We start from the raw sequence: 18,746 nt of genomic DNA, 5'->3' as shown, positions 1-18,746 counted from the left end.
GTGATCAAATACCACTAAAAGAAAACTCTATTTGTAGTAAAAAAAAACACACCAATTCTATTCAGGTACAGCGTCGCACGTTAAATTCCATTAAATTAACGCAGTGCCGAATTGCAAAATATGGCCTGGTCATTAAGGGGGAAAATCTTCCGGTCCAGAAGTGGTTAATTACATTATTACTTGAATCGCAATTGTATACATTATTGTTTTTTTTTTTTTTTTCTTGCTATGCTATTTTTTTGTCCCATGTGGAGTTATGAACTGACTTTTATAACTTTATTATTATGTGTCTCTTCATTCTGATCAAATATACAAATTGCAAGTGGTAGCTGTTTTGTGTACAAAAAAGTGTTTGAAGCACAGGATCTTTAGTGCAGAAGTAACTCTTCTCTTCCTACTGCAACTGCTCCTGGTCACCACTAGAGGGAGCTACAGGGAAGAAAAGAGACAAGCTTTGTATTGGGATAAATGAGCAGCTTGTATCTATTCTTCATTGACTTTAGTGGCAGCCTAGAGCTACTGCAAGTAGAAAGCACACAGTGTCCAGGCTGGAGGTCGTGTTTCTGAAACATCTACTAGGACAGATAGTTCTTGTTATTTATATTTTTAAGAAGGCTACTAGGACAAGTAATAAATAAAAACAAAGTCCTGAAAGTGATATCCTTGCACACATTCACCTCTTTAATTACATTAAATGTAATTTAATTTAATTTAAATGTAATTTTAAATTTAAATTCAATTTAATTCATTTTAATTCATTTGTCCTTTATTTGGAGTTTTGCATGAAGTTGAATGATATCGTAGGTCTCAGTACAGGTGGAACTAACACAGAAAAAGATTTGTTTCAATATTTCTGCATAAGTTAGACCAAAGTAGACAGATCAAGGCAAAGTCTACTGTGCTATAGATTACAGCTAATAGGACACTGTACTGATGTGTTTCCTAAATTAGTTACTAGGATTGTGGAACACAAGATAGAGGCAGCTGAGTCACTCATCAATTATTGATTGAGTAGGCTATCAATTCAATGAAAAGGGAAAGGTGGTTATGAATTATACTACACCTAGTTTTCTTATTTTAAAATCCATAGTATTTATATTTCCATCATCGGTGTGCGCAGCTTATTGCGTTAGGGTGTGGACTTCAAAGCTCAAACACAAATGGGTATATATACAGTAAATATGTATAAATATATTTACATATATATATATACACACACACACACACTCTAATAAATAAATGTACATTTTTTTTAAATGTTTTAAAACATGGACAGTGTGAGTAGTGTAGTGGACATGTCAGTAGTTTTTTTTTTTATTCCTATTATTTTTTTTGTATTTCTGTTTTTTTTTACAATTTTTATTTTTTATTTTTACAATTTTTTTTTTTTAGGAGCCCTCTTAAAGGGGCTTTGGTGAAATATCAGCAGGGGGAATCTGCACCCTATTAGGATGGGCCCAGGCTCAAACACTAATGGGTATATAAACAGTAAATATATATATATATATATACACACACACACACACTCTTATAAATAAATGTACTTTTTTTTAATGTTTTAAAATATGGACAGTGTCAGTAGAGCAGTGGACAGTATTTGTTTTGTATTTTTTAAAAAAATTTATTTATTTTTTTACGTTTTTTTTTTTTTTTTAAGAGCCCTTCTGAGGGGGCTTTGGTGAAATATCAACAGGGGGAATCTGCACCACACTGGGTGATTAAGGTGGTCCCAGAACCACCCGGCACCCCCCGTGTGCACGCCTAGAATTTAATATAATCACTGATGCAGGATGAAGAACTTCAACACAGGAAGTGAAGTCACCAATTTTCTGTTTTTACAGGAAGTGAAGTCCCTAATTTTCTGTATATACAGGAAGTGAGGTCACTGTTTTTCGCATATACAAGTGGCATGCAGGAGCAGAGACCACTGAGGTCTATCCACCAGCACACGCAGTATTGTGGTACAAGTAGCCCACTTCTCTAGTATCTATTTCAATGCCATGATTTAATGCCTTGATTGATTAACCACTTGCCCACTGGGCATTTATACCCCCTTCCAACCAGGTCAATTTTCAGCTTTCAATGCTCTCACATTTTGAATGACAATTACTCAGTCATGCAACACTGTACCCATATGAAATGTATGTACTTTTTTCTCACAAATATAGCTTTCTTTTGGTGGTATTTAATCACCACTGTTTTTTTTTTTTTTTTTGCGCTACAGATGAAAAAAGACTGAACATTTTGATAAAATTAATTAATTGTTCTTTATTTCTGTTATAAAAATTTGGAAATTAGTAATTTTTCTTCATACATTTTGTCCAAAATTTACACTGCTACACATCTTTGGTAAAAATAACCCAAATAAGCATTTATTATTTGGTCTTTGTGGAGGTTATAGAATCTACAAGCTATGGTACTAATCATTGAAAATTGATCACACCTAATCACATCTAATGTACTGACGGCCTCTCATTTTTTGAGACAAGTGAGGTCACTGCAAGTATCCCCCCCCCCCCCAAGTTACCCCTTTTTGGAAAGTTGAAACTCCAAGGTATTTAGTAAGAGGTATGGTGAGTTTTTTGAAGTTGCAATTTTTTCCCACAATTTTTTGAAAAATAAAGATTTTATTTATTTTATGCTTTCACAGAATTGTCATATTAACAGGTTTTTGTCTCTCACATGGCATATGCATACTTGCAGCTACACCCCAAAACACATTCTGCTACTCCTCCTGAGTATGGCAATACCACATGTGTGAGACTTTTACATAGCCTGGCCACATACAGAGGCCCAACATGCAGGGAGTACCGTCAGGTGTTTTAGGGACATAAATTACACATCTAATTTCCTGACTTTTGTGAGGCACTGTAGTGGCACTGATGGGCACTGTAGTGGCACTGATGAGCATTGTGCTCACTTAGTACCACTACAGTGCCTAATGACATTGATGTGGCACAGTTGAGCACCGATGTGGCATGGATTTGGCACTGATGAGCACTGTGGTGGCATGGATGTGGCACGGCTAAGCACTTATGTGGCACAGGTGAGAACTAATGTGGCATGGATGAGGCACGGATGAGAACTGATGTGGCATGGATGAGGCACGGATAAGCACTGATGTGGCATGGATGTGGCACGGATAAGCACTTAAGTGACACGGATGAATCATGGATAATCACTGATGTGGCATGGATGAGCCCTGATGTGGCATGGATTAGCACTGATGTGGCATGGATGAGCACTGATGTGGCACAAATGAGCACAGATGTGGCATGGATGAGGCACGGGTGAGCATTGATGTGACATGGATGAGGCATGGATGAGCACTGATATGTCATAAATGTGGTATGGATGAGCACTGATGTGGCATGGATGAACACTGTTGTGGCATGGATGAGCACTAATGTGGCAAGGATTTGCACGGATGAGGCAGGAATGTGGCATGAATGAGATGTGGGATGGATGTGGCACAGATGAGTACTGATGTGGCATGGATGGGCACATATGTGGCATGGATGGGGCACAGATGAGCACTGATATGGCATGTATAGGCACAGATGAGCACTGATGTGGCATGGATGGGTAAAGATGAGGCAAGGATTAGCACAGATGAGGCATGAATCCAGCCCACTTGCACTGCTGCACTGGCTCACTGACAGCTGAACCCAACATGTGCCGGTTTGTTGACAAACGATCGCTCCGTCATTGGACAGAGCAATCACGTGGTAAAGGACTTCTGTCATTGGCCCTTTACCCCGATCTGTAATGCGCTGGGTCTGGAAGACCCAGTGATCATGGACACTTCTGGATGCGTGCCCCATAGGGGAAGTCAATGTACGCCTTCGAAAAAAACACACCACAAAGTCCTACAAGGTATACAAGGCTTTCCCCTTTAATCCAATAGAGGGAACTGATTCCACCAATCTAGAATACACTATAAACACCAAACTTAGGATGGATACAAGCTCAACCCCCTCCTCTATATTGTTTAATTATAAAAGACTTCTAGAGGGTACTTTCAGATACATGTAAAAGAAATACCATGAAAATACACATATGTTGCTGACTCCCATCCATGTACAAATTGCATCCTTTATTGAAAATGTGTAAAACCAACATACAACATACATAAATGACACCACATTTATATTATATTTCCCCATGTGAAAGAGTAAGGGGTACATAGAACCTCTACTTATTCAAGAAAAAAAGTGTAAAAAAAACATAGAGAAAGTTTATGACAAGTCCTTTAATTAAAAAACAAAACATACATCCTTTGCCAATATGTCACTGCCCAGCGATACAGACCATGTCAAGCACAATGCCCACCATGATTGATGGTATAGATTTTTTAGAAGACCTCACTTTCTTGTTTTTTGTATGGGATTCCCTCCTAAAATTCATACCAGACCTAAAGTCTCTGGTATAGAATTTGGACGGAACCTCATGTTTCTTTTTTTTTTTTTCGGGGGGGGGGGACATCGCTCTTTTCTTTCATTTTTTTGTGTGGGGTTCACTCTGAAAATGTATTTATTTATAATGTAATTTTGAGGGGACACCATGCCATTTTTTTTTTTTTGCATGGGGCCCCCTTTAAAATTCATACTAGCCCTGGAGGACTAATCCTTTAACTGCTTCCCGCCCATGCCATTGTAAAATGGCGGCCAGGCAGGAACCCTATTGTTCTGGGAGCACATCATATGACATCCTCCCGAGAACGGGCCGTGCTCTGGCATGATCTGTCAATAGCTGCCGGAATCATGTGACTGCTGTAAACAAACACAGCAGATCACGTGACAGTTGTAAACAATGAATGGTTTCCTTTCATAGCATTTATTGTATGCTAGCTGTGATTGGGCACAGTGATCACATTGTACAGACAGAGCCAATCACAGCCTATTTGTTCCATGTGATTAGCTGTGGCCAATCACAACACACTGTCCTTCAGTAAGAATATTTGCCTATAGCAGTTAAATTCACAGCTAAAAGCAAGCATAGAATGTATGTAGCACTGCCCCCATAAGGACTGCCAGAGTCAGACTTTCCAGGTCCCCCTCGGCTACCAGCATACAGTTCTTTTGTTCTCCTTCCTCTGGCTCGTTTCAATAATCAGTCCAGGGGTATTTGGTTGTTTGTGTTTTACTATAAATTAGGGATAGGAGAAGGGAATATTGGGATACTTCGAATTAACAATACACAATGTTGGATGACTTCTATCTTCATGTACAGCCAGCCTGTTAATTCCCCCTGGCACTAAAGATGAATTAGAATTAAGTCTATTTGCCTTAGACGACTTGGTGGACTAGCAATTATCTTCAGGACACTCTCCTCAGCAGCCTCTCTCTCTCTACTTCTAACACCCGTCCACTGACTATCCTACATGTGGGGTGGCCCCCCTCAGGTCAGGCCCCTTGACACCAGTCCCTGTACTCATGATACTCTTATTCCAGGGTCTCCAGTGTCCCCCTCTTCAGTCAGCTCTCCTGGGTCTCTGGGTTCAGCTCCTCTCATCCATTCCTCCGGCCTTCAGGATGACCTCCTGCGACCATGTGCCACTGCAACAGAGGAGGAGGCAGCCACCCCCTCCCTCCGGGGCTCTGCTCTCCAGCCAAAGACCCCGCAGCACATGTGTTCCTGGCTCTTATACAGTATCCCAGAATGCACTGAAAAAACTTGCCGCTGCCAATCACCAGGACCATATCAAAGCCTATGCATTTATTTGTCAGGTTTCCTCCCACTGTCCAATATGCCTCCCTATTGGACCAGTGTGAAACACTCTCTAGACACAATGAATCACATACTGAGCACACTGAGCAGACCTCACTAACAGATCCTGCTCTCTGGTAAGTATAGAGCAATATAGATCTGCCTGCAGCCCCTCTAATAATTAGACAGAGCCAAAAACTATACTCTCCCACCAGCACCTACCTAGGAGGGTGCTACATGTAAAAAAAAAAAAAAAAACTTCTGATTCACTCCCCAGAGTAGTACAGTGTTAATATGGTAACACTGTATTGCTCTGGTCACAGTATGTACATTTTTATTTTTTTACATACTGTCACCAGTCAGTGTCCCTGATCACCGCCACGCCAGTTATATGATGGCGCTATACTGCACTGGTAACAGTATGTGAAAATAAAAAAAAAAAAAACGTGAAAAAAGCTATTTTTTTCTCTTCCTTTTCCAAAAAAATTACAAATTCAAAAAATGTGCCGTGCCTCTCACTAAATACCCCGGACTGTCTACTTTCCATAAAGGTGTTATTTGGGGGATATTTTTACTGTCCTGGCATTTTTGGGTCTCAGTACATCAGGATTGATTGATTTGCAGATATATACCATCATTTGTGGACTATATAACTTTCCTACATGCTAAATATTAAACACTGATTTGGGGTTATTTTCACCAAAGAAATGTAGCAGAATACATTTTGCCCCTAATTTATGAAGAAAGATTATTTATTTGCAAAATTTTATAACAGAAACACATGTTTTGTGTGGAAAAAAAAATGATAAAAAATTTCATATGGGTACAGTGTTGCATCACGCGCAATTGTCATTCAAATTGAACAGCGCTGAATGCTTAAAATTGGCCTGGGCAGGAAGGGGGTAAAAGTGCCTGGTATTGAAATGGTTAAAGGATAAGTTTACCTTTGGGAACATGTTACATGGTGGAACATGTAACATGTTTCCACTGCTGCGGTCTGTCCCCAATGCGCCACCTCTAGTGACAGCGAGTCGGGGATCTTCTTCCCACACTTGCTGTCATGCTGTCACAATTGAAAAATAAAATTCTGTGAATAGAAAAAAAACACAATTATCACTATCCTTTCCAGCTGCCAGCTTGTAGGCTCAAGCTAGTCCATTGATGGTTCCTGTCATTGTGTAACTGCCTGCCCATACGTGTTACAAGTGGACAGCTTACACTGACAGTCTACAGAAGCCTTGCTTTGCATCTGTGATCTGCAGGCTCCTATTAAAAAATTATAAATGCACATTGTTTTACCTGCAAAAAAATGTGCATTATTATTATTTTTAAAAATCTGAACTTATCCTTTAATGGAAAAGAGTGTATATCCACTGACAATCAGCCACTGCCCAGCAATATAGATCATGTCAAGCAAGATTCCCGCCATGACTGATGGTTTGGATTTTTAGAGGAACTCCACCTACTTCTTGATTTTTGTGTAGGGTTCCCTCCAAAAATCCATACTAGATCTGAAGCATCTGGAATAGAATTTGGAGGGGACCTCATGCGTTTGTTTATTTTTTGTGTGGGACCCCCCTTAAAATTAATTCCAGACCTGAATGACAAATCTTTTAATAAAAAAGAATGGTCATCCATTGCCGAAAAGTCAGTGCCCAGTGATATACTGTCGATTATGTTAAGCATAATTCTCGCCATGATTGATGGTATACATTTTTGGGGGGACCTCTAATGAAACTGCAACCCACACTGTACCTGTGGACTTCCATCATTATACGGCTTCCTCCCAGTCGTGAACATAGAGATTAGGGATGATCGAAGTTTTGAAAAGTTTGTTTCGACCAGAACACCCGAACTTCCCGAAAGTTCTTCAGTAAAGAACATTGGTAATCAAAAAACACAATTTTGAAGCCCTAAAACCCAATAAATGCCCATAAAAAGTGCCTAGGGTTCTGGGTCATGCCCCAGGGACTATTAATCACACAAAAAAAAGTTCTTACAAATTGTCGTTTTTGATAGAGAGCCAATTATTGAAAAAATTATTGAAAAAAAAAAAAAAGAGATTTCTTTGAATTTAGTGTCTGGGGGGTCTAAAAGGTGTACCTGTGAAGTTTCAGCTCTGTAGCATGTCCAGAACCAGAAAAAAAAGATTGTTTGTATTAGAATTGCAGTAGAGCAGGCATAGGGCTCCGCTATTTTCACACCCAGCCGTTTTTGTTGCAGGCGTTTATTGGGCTTTTTTTGTGGACATGTTTGGAGGCAGGCATGACATCTGAACTTCTGTGTAGGGGTATATATACACACACATATATGTATATATACACATACACACATATAGGTGTGAAAGTAGCGGAACCCTATGCCTGCGCTAATGAAATTATTTGCAGGCATAGGGCTCCGCTCCTATCACACCTATATGTGTGTATGTGTATAAATACATATATGTGTGTGTGTGTATATATACCCCTATACAGAAGTTCAGATGTTATGCCTGCCTCCAAACAAGCCTAAAAAATTCCCAAAAAAATGCCTGCAACAACACACCTGGGCATTTTTGTTGCAGGCATTTTTTGTGCATTTTTTGGGCATCTTTGGAGGCAGGCATAACATCTGAACTTCTGCAAAGGGGTATATATACTGTGACAGGAAGTCAGGTAAATCTGTGGATGTAGTCACAGACAGGAGATACATTTCCACCTGGTTTAGAAAATTCACCAATTACTATAGGGTGTCGGTTGAAAAGGTAGCCAGGACGGCTTAAGGAAGTTGAAAGGCCTTCAGCTGTTTGGAATGAGGAAGTTAAGGCCTCTATAATTTGTCCAAAGTAAGTCTATTGATTGCTGCCTCCTAACGCTGTGTGAGCTGGGGAGAGGAGGACAGTCAGATGTGTGCCTACCAACGCTGTGTGAAGCCTGGGAGAAGGATTGCTGCCTCCTGACGCTGTGTGAAGCTGGGGAGAGGAGGACAGTCAGATGTGTGCCTCCCGACGCTGTGTGAGCATGGGAGAAAACCTCCTGGAGCGATGTGCGCTAAGGAGGGTAAAAAGTGTGAAAACTTCTCCAGGTGAGAAAATGAACTATTTCTATGTGGAAGAAATAAATGAACTGTTTGCTATGTGAAGAGACACGCAAAGGGACATGTTCAATGTGAAGAGGAAAAGGGACATGTTCAATGGACATTTGTTGTGTGAAGAAAAAACATGGACTATTGAGTGTCTGCTGTAGGATCAGCAAAGTTTGCCCAACAGTAGGTTGGAGACAGACTCCGTAGGTAGGTTCCTGTATGTGAGAAGGTAGCCGCCCACAGTGGCAAGGATTTATTTTGTGTTTTATTTTTATTTTGATGTTTTTGAGGCTTGCAGTCTGGTGAAGGAAATTGCATGAATAAACCAAACTGTTGTTTGCAACCACTTCTCGGCTATCTCCCTGTGTAACAAACCCCCTAAAGGGGTCATCCACACCCGCCACCGAGCTAATCCCTCACAATACACACACACTTATATGTATATATACACATACACACATATAGGTGTGATAGGAGCGTAGCCCTATGCCTGAAAATAATTTCATTAGCGCAGGCATAGGGTTCTGCTACTCTCACACCTATATGTGTGTATGTGTATATATACATATATGTGTCTGTGTTTATATACCCCTACACAGAAGTTCAGATGTCATGCCTGCCTCCAAAGACGTCCACAAAAAAGCCCAATAAACGCCTGCAACAAAAACGGCCGGGTGTGAAAGTAGTGGAGCCACTACCCTGCTCTACTGCAATTCTGAGACAAACAATCTTTTTTCTATGGCGGTCACCCTGACATTGAAGAGTTTGGTCACCCTGCCATAGCAGTCAGAGTCAGTTAACCCTGCACTACACTACAGTCACCCTGACACTTAACACTTTCCCTACAGAAACTAGATTATTGAATCTAACTATAGTGGAAAATAGTACACTAACTACACTAGATATCCCTTTCCTCACACTAATAATTGCTAAATGACACTTTTGAAGCAGGAGTAACAGAGCTGCTTCCACTCTCTTCCACAGCCCCTGTATTACAATGCTAGAGATTTGGCGGGGCTATCTTATATACTGGGGGGCGTATTCACTACTGATTGGCCTCTGGACCCCCTAGTCACTCCAATCACATTCCTAGCATCCTCCTGCCCCCTCAATTGGCTTTTACTGATGGTTCTGGTCCAATCACTGGCTTTTAAAGCCCAGTTCCTGTCCCATTGCATTTTGGTCGGTTCTGATTGCCGAATTCCGAACTTTTTTAGCAAAAAGTTTGGAATTCGGCTGAATTTCGAACAGTCAATGTTCGGGGTGAACCGATGGTTGACCCGAACCGTTCGATCATCCCTAATAGAGATCAGATTTTCCCAGCCACCCACATACAAAGGTAGCCGACAACATAGCTTGTATTCGTTTTGAAACCTTCCAGGATATGAACTGTTTATTCAAACACAGGCACAAAGAGATATACACTGTGGGACAATCCCCCCTCCCCCTTAGCAGCCAATCCACATACACATATACATCCCATAATAGGTTGATCTTAAGGCAGACAGAAACAATAGAAAAATGGGATACAGGCACTTACCAATAACAAACCCCACCCCACCCCACCTCACAATCTAGCAAGGTTCTATGAGAGACTCCAACAATCTTCAAGCAATCTGAAAAGTCAAATTGTTTATCTTTATATATTTCTTGAGGGATATTGTTCAGAAATATTATTGTCTCAAGTGAAAGAGGCCCTTCATTCTTTCAACACAAACCACACATATAGAACCCAGGATAACTGGGGTAACGCAAAATGCGGTGTTGTTGTACAGCGAGTCTGATTAGTGCACACTCGACTGGAGTTCTTGGTCACCCTGTGCCCCTAATAGACACAGGATGACTTACACATTTGAGAGGCCGGGGAAGCTGGAAAAGGAGTTTCTTGACCTCTCTAAAGTAATCTGGGATCCACAAGCCCCCCCCCCCCCCCCAAAGTGACTCCTGTCACAGGACCTTACTTGTTTCTTGATTTTTGTTTGGGTTTCCCTCATAAAATCCATACCAGACCAGAAGGGTCTGGAGAAGAATTTGGAGGAGGCCTCATGCTGTTTTTTTGGGGGTATATATAAGACCCCATATAAGACCCTTACCTAGGATAAGGGTCTGATACAGATAAATGTCTGTTTTTTTTGCAAACAGAATGAAGCAGCTGGGAGCTGTCATTTTGCCAGCAATTTAAATACACATTTTTCTTTAGAGGCCTCAATCCATTTATTTCTCCTTTTTCATTTATACCAGACTTGAAGGGCCTGGTATGAATTATGGTGGAACCTCCACACTTTTTGAGTGGTGGTCCCCCTTTATTATCTATATCAGATCCTCATTTTAAACATCTTGTATAAATGAGGGAATTCCTGGCTGCTTTGCATACAATCAGAACAAATCGGTAGGGAGATTTCATTTTGTCACCTTTTTCTTTGTTGTCAGTTTTACGGCAGTAGACTTTATACATTGTACAGATGTGCCACTTCTCAGGCAGGGTCAGGGCATCCCCACGCATTTCATTTAATCACTTGCAGACCACCAACCGTACATTTACTGCAGCAGGGTGGCCGCTCTGCTCCTGATCAGGTACCTAATATGTGATCTGACACTTCTGGGTCTGGGGCGCGTGCCTCCGGCGACCTGCTCCCCCTGTGATCACACATAGCGGGAGCCCAGCGGCAGGTACCGCGAACTTGATATCTGTCATCACCCGCCGATTACACAGTACTCAGGCAGAACGGCAGTCTGTCTATGTAAACAAGTTCTGTCAGAAGGGAAGGCATTGATCCTGTGTTACTACAAAGCAGGAACACAGATCTTTGCCTTCCCCTAGTCAAAGGACCTCCCCCATATTGAGTTAGCACAACCTAGGCACACGGTTAACCCTTTGATCGCCCCTAATCTTAACTTCTTCCCAGCCAGTGTCATTAGTACTGTCACAGTCAGGGCCAGCCCTACCATGGGCCCCATTGGGTCCATTGGACCCAGGCTGAACTTGGAGAGGGGCAGCAAATTGGCTCCCAAGATTTTTATTCTAGCAGTTTTGTGTGGGTTTTGTGTGAGAACATCACTCACGTGACTGTGGTGTGCGTAATGACGTCAGACATCAGCGCACTCCATCTCACACAGGGCAGGCTGGATGTTCTAGGACGGTGGGCGTGGCAGACACACGAGTGACAGTAGGACTGAGGACAGACGGTGGATGTTTGGAGGACCGGTCTGGTGGTGAGTTATGGAAGAAGATAACAGTATATATAATTATTTAAAAAAAAAATATTTATATAAAATAATGGATGTGGGGGCTTTTTGGTGGGCGTGATTTTTTTTGGGGGGGGCAGAATTTCATTCTTGGACTTGGATGTCTTGGGCCAGCCTTGGTGACAGTGCATATTTTTTAGCACTGATCACTGTATTAGTGTCACTGATCCCTAAAAATGTAATTTAGGTGTCCGATTTGTCCTCCGCAATATCACAGTCCTGCTATGAGTCACTGATCGGCACTATTACTAGTAAAAAAAAAAAAAATAGATAAAAATATCCCGTAGTAGTAGACGCTATAACTTTTGCAAAAACAAATCAATATTGGGATTTTTTTTACCAAAAATATGTAGCAGAATACATATTGGCCTAAATTCCTTATGTTTTATAACAGAAAAAATAAAAAATAGTTTTTTTTTTTCAAAACTGTCGCTCTTTTTTTGTTTATAATGTAAAAAATAAAAAACTGCAGAGGTGATCAAATACCACCATAAGAAAGCTCTATTTGTTTGGAAAAAAGGACACATGAACGTGTAATTGTCAGTTGAAGAACCACAGTGCTGTATCAGAAAAAATGGCCTGGTCATGAAGGGGGGTAAACCTACCGGAGGTCAAGTAGTAAAGGAATTGTGCATTTTTAATACTTCACTTTAAACTTTACTAAAATTGCTGCTCCCCACCGAATTGATTGATGCTGCCTATTAGGTCTATGAGAAACAAAACAAAAAAAAAAAAAACAATTATGGTCTGCTCCTCCCCCCCCCCCCCCCCACCTGTCATTGTTTAGACTATTGATGAGCTGAATACACCTGGGTTTGGTGAACAAAAATGAACTAATTGAACTAAATTTTGGGTGCCAAATCTGAATCCTATTGAAGTCTATGGCAGGTGAATGTTGAAAAAAATCAGAAATGCTATTTTCTAGGCTAATAGACAAAGGAATGTCAAACAAATGGTATGGAGAGCTAGGCACTGTCCTGGAAAACGTATTGAAAAAGGAAAAAAAAATGAAAAATTCAAGGTGCAATAATTTTTTTTAGCAATGCTAAAACATTAAAATGCACAATTCCAATAAATAACATGTAAAGAAATGCCTTTTTGGGACCTGCCACTGTGGTGCAGCACATTCCACAAATTTGAGAAAGGGAGCCAAGTCTACCAGCTGAAACGGCAGCAACTGTAATGCTAGCAATTTGGCCAAGCTAGCAATAAGACGCTGAGCATGTGGATGGCTGGGACAGTATTTCTTTTTACGTTTCAAATACTGGGTAGTGAAATTTGCCTGCTGCTCAAATCAAGCGGTGGTATACTGCTAGCAGATTGGGTGCAAGTGTCTGTGCCACTCATTGCTATACCATCATCCCTCTCAATGCTGGTATTTGAGAAGGCATGAGGTATAGTAGGGTTAGAGATCGTAGATGAGGACAGGCGTGCCCCGCCTGCAGAGGATGCACTATGTCGACTGTGACCACCATTTTTCACAATGGACACAGAGGCTGCTTGCCCTCTTTTCGTGGCCTGTGAGCATCAGCCTCTCCTTGTCGGCATTTCGGACATGATGTTGATACATATCAATATAGGGTATACGCAACTGACCAATAGATACTCAATGACCTGATATGATGTAATTGATAGCCCTATAGATGAGCTGTGGTGGTTATAAATGTACGCAAGTGACCAATTATCAATACTTTCACTGATATATGATGTAATCTATAATCCTATAGATGGATGATCTGTGATCCCTATAGAAAGATCCACAACTGAGCAAAGGTTACTGTGGCTGATGTCTGCAGTGATCTCTATTCCTACAGGTCTGAGGCCCCTATAGAAAGATCCACAATTGGGCATAGGTTACTGTGGCTGATTCCTGCAGTGATCTCTATTCCTACATGTCTAAGACCCCTATAGAAAGATCCACAACTGAGCAAAGGTTACTGTGGCTGATATCTGCAGTGATCTCTATTCCTACAGGTCTGAGACCCCTATAGAAAGATCCACAACTGAGCAAAGGTTGCTGTGGCTGATTTCTGCAGTGATCTCTATTCATACAGGTCTGAGACCCCTATAGAAAGATCCACAACTGAGCAAAAGTTACTGTGGCTGATAGCAGTGATCTCTATTCCTAAAGGTCTGAGACCCCTATAGAAAGATCCAAAACTGAGCAAAGGTTACTGTGGCTGATATCTGCAATGATCTCTATTCCTATAGGTGTGAGACCCCTATAGAAAGATCCACAACTGAGCAAGGGTTACTGTGGCTGATTTCTGCAGTGATCTCTATTCCTACAGGTCTGAGACCCCTATAGAAAGATCCAAAACTGAGCAAAGGTTACTGTGGCTGATATCTGCAGTGATCTCTATTCCTACAGGTCTGAGACCCCTATAGAAAGATCCACAACTGAGCAAAGGTTGCTGTGGCTGATTTGTACAGTGATCTCTATTCCTACAGGTCTGAGACCCCTATAGAAAGATTCACAACTGAGCAAAGGTTACTGTGGCTGATTTCTACAGTGATCTCTATTCCTACATGTCTGAGACCCCTATAGAAAGATCCACAACTAAGCAAATGTTACTGCGGCTGATTTCTGTAGTGATCTCTATTCCTACAGGTCTGAGACCCCTATAGAAAGATCTAAAACTGAGCAAAGGTAACACGTTTCGGAGCATGCGCAGTAGATGGAAGAAAATAAGGTGCGCTCCTTGTGACGCTGGCTTGTGACGTCGGAGGAGTGACGCTTACTTACCATCGTGCGTCTCAGCCCTCACCCCCAGCTGGGGATTATTCTCGTTCCATCTCTGGATGGATACAGAGGGACACGAGTGAGACACCATACAGGTATCAAATCGCATAGGTACAAACCCCCAATGCGATCCGATTCAGGTGCGGACCAAAAAAATGGTCCTGCACGACTTTGGTCCGAATGTGATGCAAATTCAGCCATAGAATATGTATGGCTGAACTCGCAATGCACAGACATCTCATGTGATTTGCATAGCAGTGCAGTGCGAATTACATGTGATGTCTGACATCGCTATAGTGTGAACCGGCACTAAAATCTTAGTAAGTCAACTATTACGCCTTAAAATCTTAGTAAGTCCATACAGAGGAAAAACGGGCTCAGTCAGGTGACTTTAAGAGCTTAGGCATGGGAACAGGGCCATTTTTAATGCAGAGCAAAAGGGGCAGCTGCCACGGGCCCAGTCATTGTTGTGAGGCCCAAAATATCTGCCCCTGGAGCCCATGTTTCCTGCAAATGTGAATGTGAATTTGGGTGGACCCGAGAAAATGTTTGCCCAGGCTCCAATCAACATTAAAGATGGCCCTGCATGGGAACAAAGTACACCGTGTTCTCAACAGATACATCACCATATATTTTGCTGCATTCCAATACATAAAAAAAATACTGGCAAGAGAAAACATTTTGTCTTCAATGGGACTCTTTTCACATTAATGTTTCTTGTTGCAGTGCATTGTGGAAGCATCCCGTATGCTGTATTTTGGTTATAATAACCTGTATTTTCCCAGTCTATGCTAGGCAATGATTATAAAGACATGTTAACGTGCTAAATTGTGCTTTTCCCGTACTGGGAATAAAAACCAGCCCTGGAAATAATTTCATACCAGCCCCAGAGCATCATAATACCAGCCCAACAGCATAACGTCATTATTTTCTTGTTCATCAAAGGGAAACCATGCATTCTAACCAGTTCTGTACCAGAAGGTTTTACCCCCTTAATCACTTTAAAAACCGGTAGGATTTGCCCCCTTCCTGACCAGGCCCTATTTTGTGATTCGGCACTGTGGGGAAGCCGATAAGTCTACGTTGGTTTGCACAGGGCCACTCTGCCGCAGTAAAAAGGTGGCGGATGGTCGGGAAGTGGTTAATGACCAGGCCATTGTTTGCGATTTGGTGTTAATTTAACAAAAAATTGCGCGGTCATGCGACGCTGTACCCAAATAAAATGTATGCCCATTTTTTCCCCACAAATAGAGCTTTCTTTTTGGTATTTGATCAAGTGTGCAATTTTTATTTTTTGCGCTATAAGCAAAAAAAGAGCGACGATTTTTTAAAAAAAACAATATTTTTCACATTCTGCTATATAACATTCTCAAAAAAAATAAAAAAATTTTAAATCAAAATTTTTTAACATTTTAGGCCAATTTGTATTCTGCTACATATTTTCGGTAAAAAAAATCCCAATAAGCATATTTTAAATGATTTACGCAAAAGTTATCGCGTCTACAAACTATGATAAAGATTTATGTCATTTTTTATTTATTTATTTATTTATTTATTACTAGTAATGGCGGCGATCTGCGATTTTTAGCGGGACTGCAACATGGCGGCGGACAGATCAGACCCCTAACTGACATTTTTGACACTTTTGGGGGGACCAGTGACATTACTACAGTAATCAGTGCTAAAAATATGCACTGTCACTGTAATAATGACACTGGCAGGGAAGGGGTTAACCCAGGGGCGATAGAATAACCTGAACTAATTATCTAGCCATCTGGACAGAAACAATGTGAGGTCATTAACATTTAACAATGGAACAGACAGACTTAACACAATCCACATCCCACCTCAATAGACAGACAATAAGAAAAGACTGCCATTGACAGTCTGTCCATCTCCTACATTGAAGTACATGGAATACACATCTAAGCATTGCTTTGATTATTTAGGAGTCACAGACTTCATGGCAACAGGCTATAGGTGTCACAGTGTAAAGTGGGATTAAATCTTCATATTTCTTGAGAGATATTGTTGATAAATATTACTCTCCCATTTGAAGTTATCCAAACCATTTTCTCAGTGTCCATTAAGAATCTGTCTTTCACTCCCAGTGATGGTGAGTACCGTCACAAATACTACAGCTCTATCCATATAGGCGGTTATCTGATCTCTCATTTCTTGCACTCTCCAAATGAGCAGATCTATGCAAGATGAATTTAGGACAAAACAAAAATGTCTGTATTTAGCGAGAGCAGTGATCACTAATTAATTGTATTAGAAAAGTGTGCACCTAGCTTGGGGTGGTTGGGATCTGCTGGAAGGAGGAAACACAGCCACAGGTGTGTGCTAATGAGGTCAGCTGATTAATTCCTTCCTGTGTCTTATGGTGACCATACACTATATGAATAAAATCATCCGAAATTTGGACGGTTCGTTCATTTTTCACCCAGTTAATGGGCACAAATCGGTAATCGGTTGTGACGTTTTTGAGCCAAAAAAAAATGAAGGACAAGTTTTGAAATTTTATGCTGAATGAACGATAAATTGAAAGGTTAATGTTTTTTCTCGGCCAAACTGTTTGCACTCGGTATATGTGAAAAAACAGACAAAAAAAGGATTCATTTATGTCCTTTGAACGATTTATCAGTCATTACATCACTCTCACGGCCGGAATGAGTTTGAACAATTTTTCATGTATCAATAAAATTCATCACCAAGAAACATCCCAGAGTTCTTATAGAATCTTAGTAGCGCAAGGATGGAAAAACCCTCCTATCATAAAGTGCAAATATGCATACATAGCCTATAAAAGCATAAATTAAATAAATAACTGTGACAAGTCCTTCACAAGTCCTTATGTAATATATCACAGTGTGAAGAGGGTCTTGTCGGTGCCAATACAGGGGTCACCAAAGGATGTCACCACCACCAGTGCTGGGGGAGATTTAGCCAAAATGCACACTCACCAGAAGACCATGCCTAACCACTCTCATGGAATAGGCTAAAACCGCATGAATAAATCAGATGGCTTCCTCCCGGTATAGATGGCTGCTGCACACTTACTCCTCTCATATATGGTATATGGGTGACAAAACAAAGAACACCTCCATAGCGTGATAACGTTTCAACATCAATTTATTTGAAGAAGACAGTACACAGTCCGCGGTCCCGCTGCTTACACCAGACGCCAGAGCACCTTCCCCATCACAAAAGCTCTGGGGGACAGGGGGGCTTGATTTTTTTTTATTTAATTTTTTTAAATTATTTTAACACCTTTCCTTTAATTTTTTTTCTTTTTTTTAATCATTTTTATTGTTATCACAGTGAATTTAAATATCCCCTATGATAGCAATCTGCAGTGACAGGTACTCTTTTTAAAAAATTGGGGTCTTTTAGACTCCAGATCTCTCCTCTGACCTTAACGCATCGGACCACACCAAAATTGGTGTGATAAAATGCTTTCCCAATTTCCCAATGGCGCTGTTTATTTCTGGCGAAACAGAAGTCATGAAATGCTCGTAGCTTCTGGTATCTTAGGCCATAGAGATGATTGGAGCCATTCTCGTCTCCAATCAGCTCTATGGTTAGATAATTGAACTACCGGCTGCACTCTCGGGTTAACCGGTGGGACAGGAGAGCCCGAGAGAAACCACGGAAGGTGGAGGGGGGAGGGGGAGTCACCTCCCACTGCTTGTAAAAGCAGTCTAGCGGCCAATTATCCACTAGGATCGCTTTTAAATGTAAGCCGACTGCTGGCTGTAAAAAACGATACCAAGATGATGCCTAAATCTGCAGGCATCATCCTGGTATAACCACTCAAAGTCCAGCAACGTACCAGTACATTGCTGGTCCTTGTTTGGCATATAGTGTTGTTTTTTTTCTTTTTCATGCAGCCTGTGGGCAGAACGAAAAAAAGAACCTAACAGAAATCTCCGCAGAAAAATTGAGTAGTATACACACCATTAACTGCCCAAACATCCAAACC

Source organism: Pelophylax lessonae (assembly GCF_965119305.1).
Source record: "Pelophylax lessonae genome assembly, chromosome: 9".
NCBI lineage: Eukaryota > Metazoa > Chordata > Amphibia > Anura > Ranidae > Pelophylax > Pelophylax lessonae.
Note: the sequence above shows the minus strand (reverse complement) of the source record.